Source organism: Anabrus simplex, chromosome 4 (genome assembly GCF_040414725.1).
Source record: "Anabrus simplex isolate iqAnaSimp1 chromosome 4, ASM4041472v1, whole genome shotgun sequence".
NCBI classification, from domain to species: Eukaryota; Metazoa; Arthropoda; class Insecta; order Orthoptera; family Tettigoniidae; genus Anabrus; species Anabrus simplex.
Window position 1 is genome coordinate 83,355,724 of NC_090268.1, and position 12,769 is coordinate 83,368,492.

Genomic DNA, 12,769 nt, shown 5'->3' on the forward strand with positions numbered 1-12,769 from the left:
TATATCCACTGTCCACTAGTGGCGCAGAAGCCTTCGCACGGTGTGACTACTACTGATGTTAACCCTCCGCCGGGCGCAACTGATCTGATTGGCACACGTAATTCTTATCTCGTATTCGTCATTCGTAGGGACACAGCTACTTCCACTTTTCAGTAGTTTCCTGTTTCCGCGTGGCCTTCAAGCCCATATCGTTCAGTTCATCAGAATATTTTATTTTATTTTATTTACGTGATACTGAAATAGTGCAGTCGTTTATAAATATTCACAATAATAGTAATATTACTCATCCTTATGCTCGTCACCGAACACGATGTACATTTCTATTGTAATGTTTTGTTCAAGATTTATACTTTAAAAAATCGACTTTATGATACTACACTATGATACTATTTACAAACAAATAAGTGATAAGTATAGTTTAAAGGGCAATTATTAAAAAAATATGTTTCCTTCAGCAAATGTTGTAAATTATTTTTGTGTCTGATTTCTCAAGTGTGTCTATTAGGCTCATTACGCTCGCTGGCGTCGAAATGGAATTCCAATCTGACATCAAGTGATACGGATTGTCCTGGCGTAAATATTTGGAGATTACGGGGAAAACGTTCGCAGGTAAACGATCTAGGTCGTACGAAACGTCCTCAAAAATCATGTGGTGCGGAATGTCCGTGGTACGAAATGTAAGGGCTTCGAAGATAGCTACTCCCTCCGCGGAGAATATAGAAGTATCAGACGGAAGTAAGAACTGACGAGTTGCTTGCGTGCTGGGACATTAGAACACAGGTCTCACGGCGGCTGTGGATCACTCTCATATCAACAGACTCCGCCAGAATTTGATCCTGCAATGTAGATAATTCGCAATTCAGCCTCTCCGTTCGTTTTAAAACGCGCTCAGAGGCTAGTCAGGTAACGGAAGGCCCTCAACGACAGCCTGAGATTTATTAATTTCTCAAGCCAATCCCACGTCGCAAAGAAAAGAGTCTAAAAGACGTCTACGTTCTCCCGTCCGAAAAATCAATAAGATGGCATTGGTCGTCATATAACTTGCACCAACGGATCAAAAAAAAGTTCGGAACTGAGTTACATCAAAAGAAATATTACTAAGAATTACCAACATTTTAATAAAGAAGTAACTCATAATCACGCGTGGCGTGTATACTAGACTATTCAGGAGTGGAGTTTGGCAGGGTCTGCGTGATATAAACATATCGCATAACACGCAAAGTCTTAAGTAAGACCACCGAACAGTATACTTCTCCTCACGGGAAATACTGTATTCGGGGCTGAAATGGAAACAGAATATTCGCTAGTACATGTGAACGATCGAGAAAACAGTAAGTAGGTTTGTTTTACGTTGCACTGACAATGATAGGTCTTACGACGACGATAGGATATTACTGGGAAGGAAGTGGCCGTAGGCTCAATTAAGGTAAAGCCTCAGCATTTGCCTGGTGTGAAAAAGGAAGTCATCCTCACGGCTGCCGAAACCACTAACTTTCTAAAACAAGCCGACAGCTACGTGACTCAAACCGCGTAGCCACTCTCTCGTTAACAGATGATGATGATGATGATGATGATGATGATGATGATAAGAAAAGCCGGGGTTTGGTTATGAAATGAGGAACTTTATATTTACCAACACTGGCATGTCATATTCAAGCGCTCTGAATTACGAACAGAATGCGCTGTAATTCAATCCCGTAGGGGTCGATGACCTAGAGGTTAGGCCCCCTTAAATAACATGCATCATCATCATCATCATCATCATCATCATCATCATCAATTCGATCCCGCAACTTTGAGCCCATTAGGCCAATGACCAATCCAACTATGCAACACAGTCGGTCAGTGGAGAAAAGTAACAGAGACAGTTTGGACATATTATACGGACGAACTAAACGAAAATAAATAATACGAAAGGAGTATGTGCATATAGGATGATAATATATTATGTCTATTCAAGAAACTACCATGTTTTCCAACATTCAATTAATTCCACGCTAAAACCGTTGTGTTAACAAATGCTGCACCTTATGCATCTTACACGATTTAATCAGAGTAAGTGATACTGATAAGTCTCTTGTTTCCTGCCTTTCACAGTAATATACAGAAAACTCGCGCTGCTATTACATTGCTTTATATCCCTTCCGCACAATGATTGCCGTCTAAGAAGAACAATGTAGACCTTTATATTTCTCGCCTGTGAGTTTATTTGAAACAATACGTCAGTTTACCAGCGGACAGAGTTGTACATCAGTAACAAAAATCTCGGTGTAGCAACGAAAGGATATGGTCGTAATAGAAAATAACAAGAAACGTAGAGTATGCCGACATAAAGAGAAGAAGTTATAGCTGCTATGTATCAACGTATGCAACCTGTCAACGGATCCTAGAGGATCGATCTGACGATATATTTATCGTGATGTCTTGAACAGTTTACCTCTCAGAGGAAACGCAATAAGAACTTATCTACAAACGAGGGCGGCAGTGTGTTGACAATAACAAACTATCGTCAACTTATCACGAACACACCTCGGGTTTCAGTCGAGACTGGGTGAGAAATCATGTTGCTTTTTTTTTTTTTAGTTGCTTTACGTCGCACCGACACGACACAGATTGGTCTTATGGCGACTATGGGACAGGAAAGACAGAGTTCGCTTCTACGGTCATATATGACGGATGATTGACCTCGATGGACGAAACGTTTCTTCAGTATATTTGACTCAATACCGAAGGAAGCGACCGTCGCCTTAATTGGGGTACAGCCCCAGCATTTACCTGGTATGAAAATGGGAAACCACGGAAAACCATCTTCAGGGCTGCCGATAGTGGGGTAGAAATCAATTTCAGGCAGCTGCAGTTCTGGACACAAATACAGCATCACAGCAATGTTCAGCGTGTCCGTCGATGTGAACATAACAGGAAGATGATGATGATTAAGATGATTAACCTTTTTTTAAAATTTCCTTTATAGTAGCCTACTCATCTTTTCTTCCCAACGGCCATACCATGTTGAATACACCGGTTCTCGTCGGATCACCGCAGTTAAGCAACATTGGGCATGGTCTCTGGATGGGTGACCGCTTGGGAACATTACGTGCCATTGGCTCAATACCCTTTGCCGGCCCCGTGGTGTAGGGGTAGCGTGCCTGCCTCTTACCCGGAGGCCCCGGGCTCGATTCCCAGCCAGGTCAGGGATTTTTACCTGGACCTGAGGGCTGGTTCGAGGTCCACTCAGCCTACGTGATTAGAATTGAGAAACTATCTGATGGTGAGATAGCGGCCCCGATCTAAAAAACCAAGAATAACAACCGAGAGGATTCGTCGTGCTGATCACACGGCACCTCGTAATCTGCAGGCCTACGTGCTGAGCAGCGGTCGCTTGGTAGGCCAAGGCCCTTCAAGGGCTGTAGTGCAATTGGGGGAGGGGGGCTCATAATTTCTTCATCCTCCTCCCCCAAATCTATGTAAAATGTAAATTGGTGTCCTCGTCTCAAGGTAGTGCAGCTCTTTTCAGACACACCCCCAGTGGAAGTGAGCAGCGTGTACCTTTTTAACTACATATTAGCCCTCCTGTTTATCTTAAATTTCTGGCAGTACCTGGAACCGAACAAGGGCCTCCAAGCACGACAGTTAATAGCGCTAACCGTTACACAACGGAGGTGAACTACCATATCTAAAAAGAAGTAGCTAAGTTTTGAGAAAGAAAACGCAGAATTATGTAACTTTAATTACGGAGGAACCCCTTGAAGAAGAAAAAAAATGTATCAGTTTAAGAAGGGACTCAGTTCCAGAAGTCAAGTAATATGGTTAAGGATAATGTCACGCTAACTGTGCGACACTCTCGAATCTGTAAGCCATCCGGCTGGGCAGCAGTCGTCTTGGGAGCCTCAATGGTCTGTATGTGCCACGAGTTTGAACTTACATTCGGGAGATAGTGGGTTCGAACCCTACTGTCAACAGCTATGAAGATAGTTTTACGTGGTTCCGCCATTTTCACACTAGGCAAATTGCGGGACTGTCCTTTAATTAAGACCACGGCCGCTTCATTCCCACTCCTAGCATATTCCTATCCCAACGTTGCCATAAGACCTATCTGTGCCGGTGCAAGCAAATTGTAAAATAAATATTCTTGTTAAGCAGAGAAAGGTCAGAGGCTATGGGAAATTATTGACTCGGAGAGTTTGGAAAGAAAGCATTCACGCGAAGGTTGATATTGTGACCTAGCTACGAGACCTCACATTTTACGGGGAATCCGAACTACAGAGACGTGTCACTTCATTACAAAAATTGCATACACATCAGTCAGTTGTGTGAAGCCCATGACAATGTCACTCGGCCATGAGACCCCTTCAGAATTAAAAAAGCAATAGACTATGCTGGGATTCATCAGCGTCTGCGTCACCCATTCCAGGTCTGTACACTCCAAAAACATCAAGTTGCCAATGTTCCGAGCTGTCAGTGGATAGATGGCGTGGAATGACATTAGTACACGAATAAGTTTAATGGGTGTTTTTAAAAGCAGGGCAGATGATGACATGAAGATCAAGTTGGAATTCAAGCTGACAAATTGGGGCAAACATTCCTTTACAGGAAGAGAAGTTAGGGATTGGAATAATTTGCCAAGGGAAAAGTTCAATAAATTTCCAAATTCTTTGCAATTATTTAAGAAATGACTAGGTAATCTGCCACGTGGGAGACTGCCCTAAATGCAGATCAGTGGTGAGTGATTGGATAATAGGCACATTCGAAGAATTGTGATTCCATGGGGAAGAAATGTAGGAATACATCTAGAACAGCCTCTCTCCTGCTGCTATATTTTATGGTTTTCGAAACCCTCGATCATTAACGTCTTGAACTACGAAATATGGCTAGAAATAGTCAACATTGGCCAAATTAAGACACAATGAACGCCAGTCAGTGATAATCATGTTATCTGTTTTAACGTTCGTCGTAATAACAGGCCGTTTTACTACGCGGCGCCAAGATTTGCAATTTTATCTCAGAGAAGTTCTTTAATGAACAGAAAGCCAACGGCACGAAGTTGTCGCATATATACATCTGCAAATACCACCATACTTAATCAGGATCGAGCCTGTTACCTAGTGAGTAGAAGACAACGACTAACTGCAGCACTGCGATCGAACTGTATAGTCTGCAAACTCTAGCGGCAGCGTTTTGATTCTTGGCTACTGCATACAGTATTTCTGAAACGGAAACTGAAGGTCTCGAAACTGGAGGTCACGAAACAATGATTACGGAAAGTAGTCACGTAAAACTACAAGGTTGATTTTTGCTATTTCTACGTAGTGACAACTGTATCCGTGTCTCTCATTTTCTGCACCAGTTTCCTCTGAAACTGCGGCGAAGACTACATTCATTATATCTGAAACGGGTAATCCCTAGGGGATGTCAACTTGGGAGCAAGAGTTAATGACCACAGAGCCCCTAGCTGAGTCTGACATTGCTTTCACTTGCACCAGCCTCCTCGCTTTCATCTTTCCTATCCGATCTCTCATAGTTAACTGTTATTCTCTTCTCACCCTGCCGGTATTAGGTTTGCGAGACCAAGGGAGTCTAACGTTCATTCTTTGAGGTCCTTCCTTTCCCGGTAACCTCGTACTTCGAACGGTCTGAATTCTTCAATTTTACCCTCAAGAAGGAATAATTACCTGGTTGTACTTCTTCTTAAAACAAGTATCACCACCTTCTGGATCGGTGTCCCAGAACTTCAAGCATATTTGTATATTAGCAATAGTAAATCCAGGTAAGGGCAACTCCACAATTGCCACATAAAGTTGCCGTGGCCTGCATTCGACCCCGTAATTTAGATTTCGAAGTCCTCATTGCGGTTAGATGATTCATGTTATAAATGGCTCCACTGAGGGGTTATTGGCTCCTTCCAAGTCCTCTAATGACTTGTGATTCAATACGCACTGCTGAAGAGGTCCGCCAAGCGCAACTAGAACAGGCTTTCGAAGTCAAATACACAGAACGCAAACAGAAGAGGGAGAACTTAGTGGGAAGGATGGTAGAGAACAATGTTTGGTCGGGCGATGATGTTTCCACAGAATATTAATTAGATGGCGCTACTTCCACTAACGGAAAATACTCGAGATTCTTACCACAAGTTTGAACTTTCCAATCAGCTCGTAGTGAAGTTGTCCAGGAAAACTTCCACCCTCTTCCAATTATCGGCTCGCGTTATGATTGGATTCTTTATGAAACTAAGCTGGGCGAAGGAGGTAGCTTTCGCTCAGGCGAGCAACCAGAGGCTTGCTTTCTCATCATAAAGGTTATTGGCACACGAAGTTTCCTTTTATAAATGATCGCCATTTACTAAGAAGTGCTGATTACTTGTTCGTCTGCAAATAGACTGCCGAGAATGAAAATCTCTCCCTTCCTCTCGGTGGTTTGAACGTTCACAATTCGCACGATTAAAATGACGATTGGTGTTGACAAGAACCATACGTATTGTTGCCATTGATGCTTTCATGGCCTTTCACTGTTGTTATTTCGTTTCAGTATTTTTCAAATTCGTTCGTTCCTCATCGCCCGATTTTTCATTCCAGGCTTGTGTCTGTGTCATAAATTTCATATGCGACTCTCTTCAGACTGATTCTGATGGTTCAGTCAGGTTCCGCTTCGAACGCTAGCGCTGTACCGCGTCCGGTGAGCCACCTGGTGACGAATGAATGTACCACTTCCACTTCTATTATAACGTCTACATTCAAACCTCATTATTGAGAAGCCTTTCTCGTGAACAGTCGATATTTTCTTCTGAAAACGCAGAGTAAAGTTCTCTACAAAACGTAAAGAATTTCACCGAAGCCTATTTTCTTGAAACGGCATACGACCAAACGCCTATATCATGACCATATAAGTAGTTAAGAATATGATTGTAAGTGATGACAAAGTAATTCTAAAATAATTATTTTTTCTGTGACGCCGTCGTGCCGCCTTCTCACACAAGGTTGGGACGACCATGCTGGAAGTTTTCCTGTTTTGTGCTTCACGTATCAGAGTTTCCGTATCGTGCACATGTCGAACCATTGTCGCGTCCAGGATATCTTTTCCGCCCACGTCGATATTTCCCTCCTATGACCAAATGAATCGAGCTATATTTGTCGTTTTGGAAGATGTGATCGAAATAGCTTGTTTCCTGCTTTTTGCGAGGGTTAGGACTCCTTATGACATCCGGGCATGACGGAGTATTTCCCTGTTGCTAGTTGCTTTACGACGCACCGACACAGATAGGTCTTATGGCGACGATGGGATAGGAAAGGTCAAGGAGTGGGAAGGAAGCGGCCGTGGTCTTAATTAAGGTACAGCCCCAGCATTTGCCTGGTGTGAAAATGGGAAACCACGGAAAACCATCTTCAGGGCTGCCGACAGTGGGGTTCGAACCTACTATCTCCCGAATACTGGATACTGGCCGCACTTAAGCGACTGCAGCTATCGAGCTCGGTATTTCCTTGTTGATTACGTGGTCTACCCATGGGGTCTTGGAACATTCTGTGATACATTTATATTTCGAAGTCCTGCAGTCGGTCCACTGAAGAACACTTTACGTGTCCACCCATTGACACCGTAACGCAATACCGGTAAAACACAACAATACTTCATAACACGCCAGCGATTGCATCGGAGGTTACACAGTTGCACACGAGATGCACATTTCGGAAACACCTTTCATGCAATGCCGATTCGAGTTTTGATTTCTACAACCAGATCCCATTCTTATATTAGCCAGCATTCCAGGTATTTGTAATGTGACCCACTATCAATAGTTTCCGTCCAGAATGAAAAAAAAACTCTGTACTTGCTGACTGCAGTGATTCTGAATAGTTATTTGAAGGTCAAAATTCTTGCTTGCTTCGCTGATGCTGTCCAAAAGGAATTGAAGGTCTTCTGTAGTGTGTTTCCACCTTGAAAGGCAGTACGCGTTAAATGGGACGCAGTGATGCCAGGTGCTACAGAACATACAAAGTTGTGCATGGTCAGGTACATGTAACAAAACTCGAAATTTCGGATATATATTATTTGTTGCATATAGTTGTACCTCGCGCCCTACGGAGCGAACGACAGTGCAGTCAATTAGGTGATACGGCTAAGTTCAGAGCACGATTTAAATGCACACATAAAATGAAAATCCTCAGCCTGTTTCCAGTCATTCGACCGGGTCAGGAATAGAATGAAGCCCCATCTAGCGGCGAGGATAGGGATTGTGCCGCCAGCCGAAGCCTGTCGCACACTTTTGGAGCAATGATTAATGACTGACAGATGAAATGAAATGATATTGTAGTGTTGCTGTGATTAAATATGACGGGGAAAACCGGAGTGCCGGGAGTAAAACCTGTCCCGCCTCTGCGTTGTCCAGCACAAACATGGAGTGACCGGGATTTGAACCACGAAACCCAGCGGTGAGAGTCCAGCGCGCTGCCGCCTGAGACATGGAGGCTCCGCACACATAATAATAAACTAATAGTTAAAATATATTACATACCTTGAGGCCTGTCAGGTAGTGGTGTTACTCCTTCCATGAATTTTCCGTGTCCCTGGATGGTCCAAGTCCAATCGAATCGGAACCATTTGACGATGCATCGAAAGGGAAAGAGAAACGGATGTTGGAGATGAAGATGATGAAGATGACAATAATGAATCAAAAATTGTTCCTTGTCACCTTGATCTTCTTCTATGCAGAGATCACTTTCGATTTTCTGCCTATCGTCCACGTAGTTTGCCCAATTTAGCACTGTCAAGTATTGGTACGCAGCCGAAATTAAATCCCTCATTTCTTGTTTTATGAATAAGACATCGTTCATTTTTATATAGTTCTCCACTTGCGACCATCCCATTTCAATAGGATTAAGATCGCAATGGTATGGTGGCAAGCGAAAAACATGTTTTTCTGCTGAATTAACCATCTCGTCAATGATGTATTTTTCATATCTGTCTCTGTTTTCAGTCACAGCTACATGTAGCGCTGAGCGAAAACGCGATAACTTATGAATGCTATCTGATATCAAGCTCTGGTTTGTTTTAAAGACTATTTCAGCCGTTTTTAAATATTTCTTGTCGCTTAGTCCCATTGCTGTGTTACCATTGGAGAATTTTCAAATTAGGGTACTTAACCCTCCCCATGCCTATGATTCCAATTAAAAGGCCTATCATTCTAATTGGAATCATTATCTTTCATGTTTTATGTGAATTTTCAAAGTAGCACCTTCACATTCCGCTTGGAATCACTGTTATATTTTCTTTATTTTTACTAAAATTGTATAAATTTTTGCACAGAAACTTTATTCATAACTATATGAAGGGGAAGCCTCCGTGGCTCAGGCGGCAGCGCGCCGGCCTCTCACCGCTGGATAACGTGGTCCTAATCCCGGTCACTCCATGTGTGATTCGTGCTGGACAAAGCGGAGGCAGCGCAGGTTTTTCTTCAGAAACTTCGGTTTTCCCTGTCATCTTTCACCGCAGCAACACTCTGCATTAACATTTCATTTCATCTGTCAGTAATTTATCATTGCACCAGAGGAGTGCGACAGGCTTCGGCAGCCGGCACATCTCCTATCCTTTCCGCTAGGTGGGGGCTTCATTCATTCCATTCCTGACCCGGTCGAATGACTGACAGGCTGTGTGTGGATTTTCATTTGAAGAGGATTTTCAAGAATTTTCTTTTTCATGTGTCAAATTTGGACTGGAGAGGGTTGATTTTTAAAAATATAGCTTTCCTCTTATGTATATGTTACTGCCCAGGGAAAGAAAGTAATTTCTATCAACATCAGGCATTCCAAAAATAATATATGTTTAGTTCATTGTTTTTGAATCTATCACGTGATAAGTTACTTATCTGTAGGAGTATAGATTCGCGTCAAAATAACGTAATTGCAACGAACAGACCTTGTGTTAACTGTTTATGACTTTACATTGACAGCATGTCCGGCTCCACGGCTAAATGCTGGTCTTTGGTCCAAGGGATCCAGGTTCTATTCCCGGCCGAGTCGAGATTTCAACTTTCATTAGTTAATTCCTATGACTCGGGGTCTGGATGTCTGTGCCGTCTTCAGCTTTATAATTCATGTTAGGTAGGGCTACATCCTCACAGCCGCGCGGGTCGCATACACGGCGTTAACTCGAAAGACCTGTACAAAGCCTCTCCGGAGGGGGGGGGGGGGGCACATACCGTTATTATATTATTTGACATAGCCTAATCAGAAAGAGCCGACAATTCTGTATAAAACCACGCAAACATTTTATTAGATTTAGCACTTTCTATTATCGGGAAATAGGCAATATCGCGCAGCGTGGGGGTGAGGGGTAGAAAAGGACGAAGCTATTTGCAGGACATATGTACGAGTATTTGTCTCTCACTCGCATTCGTAACTTGTAACTCCATACTCAGCAAGTATCATGGTGTCATCTGCATAGCGGGTGGTATTTATTTGCTTCCCGTTGATCGTGAATGCTGTATCAATATCACGAACAATTCGAAAAATAGCTTCAGAGTAATAACTAAAAGCACTGGTTTTCTGTACCCTGATCACCGCATAAATGTGCTCTCAAATTTAGGAAAGAGCCTTACAGCTTCATGACGACGTTCATATCTTTTCTGTCAGGGCTAATAACTTTCAGCTGATGTTTAAGGATATCATGTTTAACGTTGTCGAAAGCTTTTTCATAATCAAAGAAGAAAAACAAAATACCATTAAAGCTCTATGACTCATTTCTGTTTTTGCAAACATGTTTGGCAGAGGGAAAATAGGAAGCAGGCAGACTAGAGTCCCTATAGAGAGACAGAAGGTATAAATTTCTTCGACTGATAAGAACACCCACCAGGGGCGTAGCGAAGAGAGAGGGGGCAAGGAACCCCACCCCCACCCCCATGGAATGTTTACAAAACGAAAATAAACATGATGATGATGATGATGATGCTTGTTTAAAGGGGCCTAACATCTAGGGCATCGGCCCCTAATGGCACGAAATGAGACGAAATGTAAGGAAAAGCCATAATCCTCCACTGACCAGGATCCAAAACGTGAGGACGAAAAATCAATGGATGGATATGAAGTTAAAACAAAGAATGGATCCGACCCGCAATGCCTCACATTCACAGAAACTGACCTAAAACAACAGTATTACTCACCAAGGGACTGCTTCTAAAGCACAATACTGAATCGATAATGCTTGTAGTCGAAACGGGTCCAAAATCCAAGTCATCGGCCCCTCATAGTGGTACTTATCGCTAGGAAAGGAGAACCACGGTATTTGTCATGTTGCGGTACTAATCAAAAGTAGCGTAGACTCGCGGTATTCCACACATTATGGTACTACTCACAGGTAATGTAATGTGCACATGTAACACAGACCTATGGTGTTTCGCACATTGTGTCGCTATTTACAGGCAACGCAAACCTATACAAGCAACGCAGACCTATGGTGTTCTTCACATAAGTGGACTAACCACAGGGACTCGCACTATCCCGTGGTATTCCTCACATAGTGGGTACTAATCATAGGCAAGGCAGAACCATGGTGTCGCTCACATAGTGGTACGAATCACAGGTACTGTAAAATGCATCCTGAGCACACACTGTCGCTACTAATCACAAACCTATTGTGTACCTAACATAGTGGCACTACGCGCACGTAAAAGCGACTCATGGTGTTTCCTGCGTGATGGTACTAATTACAAGTAGTATCACGGTTCTAATTTGATCATCCCTTGGTCGGCCCTTTTAGTCGCCTCTTACGACAGGCAGGGGATACCATGGGTGCATTCTTCATCTGCGTCCTCCACCCACAGTGGGTAGAAGAAAATAAACAGAGACTGGCATTAAACCATAAACTACATAAACATTCAGAGACATAATTGTAGAACCAACAGACCTGTTATTCAGTTGTATCAGGGTCCTCATAATGACAAGTAGCGTGTCCTGTCATCGTTTTCACTTGCTTGTGACAGGCTCCTCACTATCATCTATCGTATCCGACCTCCCTTGGTAAACTCTTGTTCTTTTCCGACCCCGACGGTATTACGCATCGAGGCTTAGTGAGGCTTTCATTTACACGCCCTTCGTGGCCTTTGTTTTTCTTTCGCGGATACCTTCATTTTTGAAGTGTCTGATGTCTTCCATTTTTCTCTCTGACTAGTGTTATATAGAGGATGGTTGCCTAGCTGTACTTCCTCTTAAAACAATAATCACCACCACCACTTCACCAGATGTTAATCCGTAATTCCTCCGATTTCTAAGCCCTTGGAAGACCGTCAGGTAGAGCAGGACCTTTCTTTTTTTTCTGGCTTTACGTCGCACCGACACAGATCTTATGGCGACGATGCGACAGGAAAGGGCTAGGACTGGGAAGGAAACGGTCGTGGCCTTAACTAAGGTACAGTCCCAGCATTTGCCTGGTGCGGAAATGGGAAACCACGGAAAACCATCTTCAGGGCTGCCGACAGTTGGGTTCGAACCCACTATCTCCCGAATAATGCAGGACCTCTCTAACGGAAATCAAATCATCCGGAAAGGATGGAACCATACGAACATCTTATGGCTGGCTAAAACAAGGACTGGGTTGTAATGAGATTACTTAACGCCTGGCATTCTCAAATATGCTCTCAAACAGTAGGGTTTCACATCAGAAGACAGTCAGTGGTAGAGAACAAACAGTGGAACACCTGCACGTGTCAGCCTTCCTTTCTGAGTGAGACTTGCTGTTTGCCAGTGACAATGTCCAAGGTGAGGGACGCTTGTGAACAAAAACCATC

The 12,769-nt window shown here is 43.2% G+C and overlaps 1 protein-coding gene and 1 pseudogene across 1 annotated transcript in view; one reads left to right on the plus strand and one right to left on the minus strand.

Moving 5' to 3' along the window:
- Positions 1 to 12,769, minus strand: part of LOC136872427 (E3 ubiquitin-protein ligase MIB1) — a 381,779-nt gene that overhangs the window by 81,972 nt on the left and 287,038 nt on the right. The gene's annotated exons all lie outside the window — the stretch shown is intronic.
- On the plus strand, positions 2,992 to 3,106 carry LOC136873011 (5S ribosomal RNA; annotated as a pseudogene).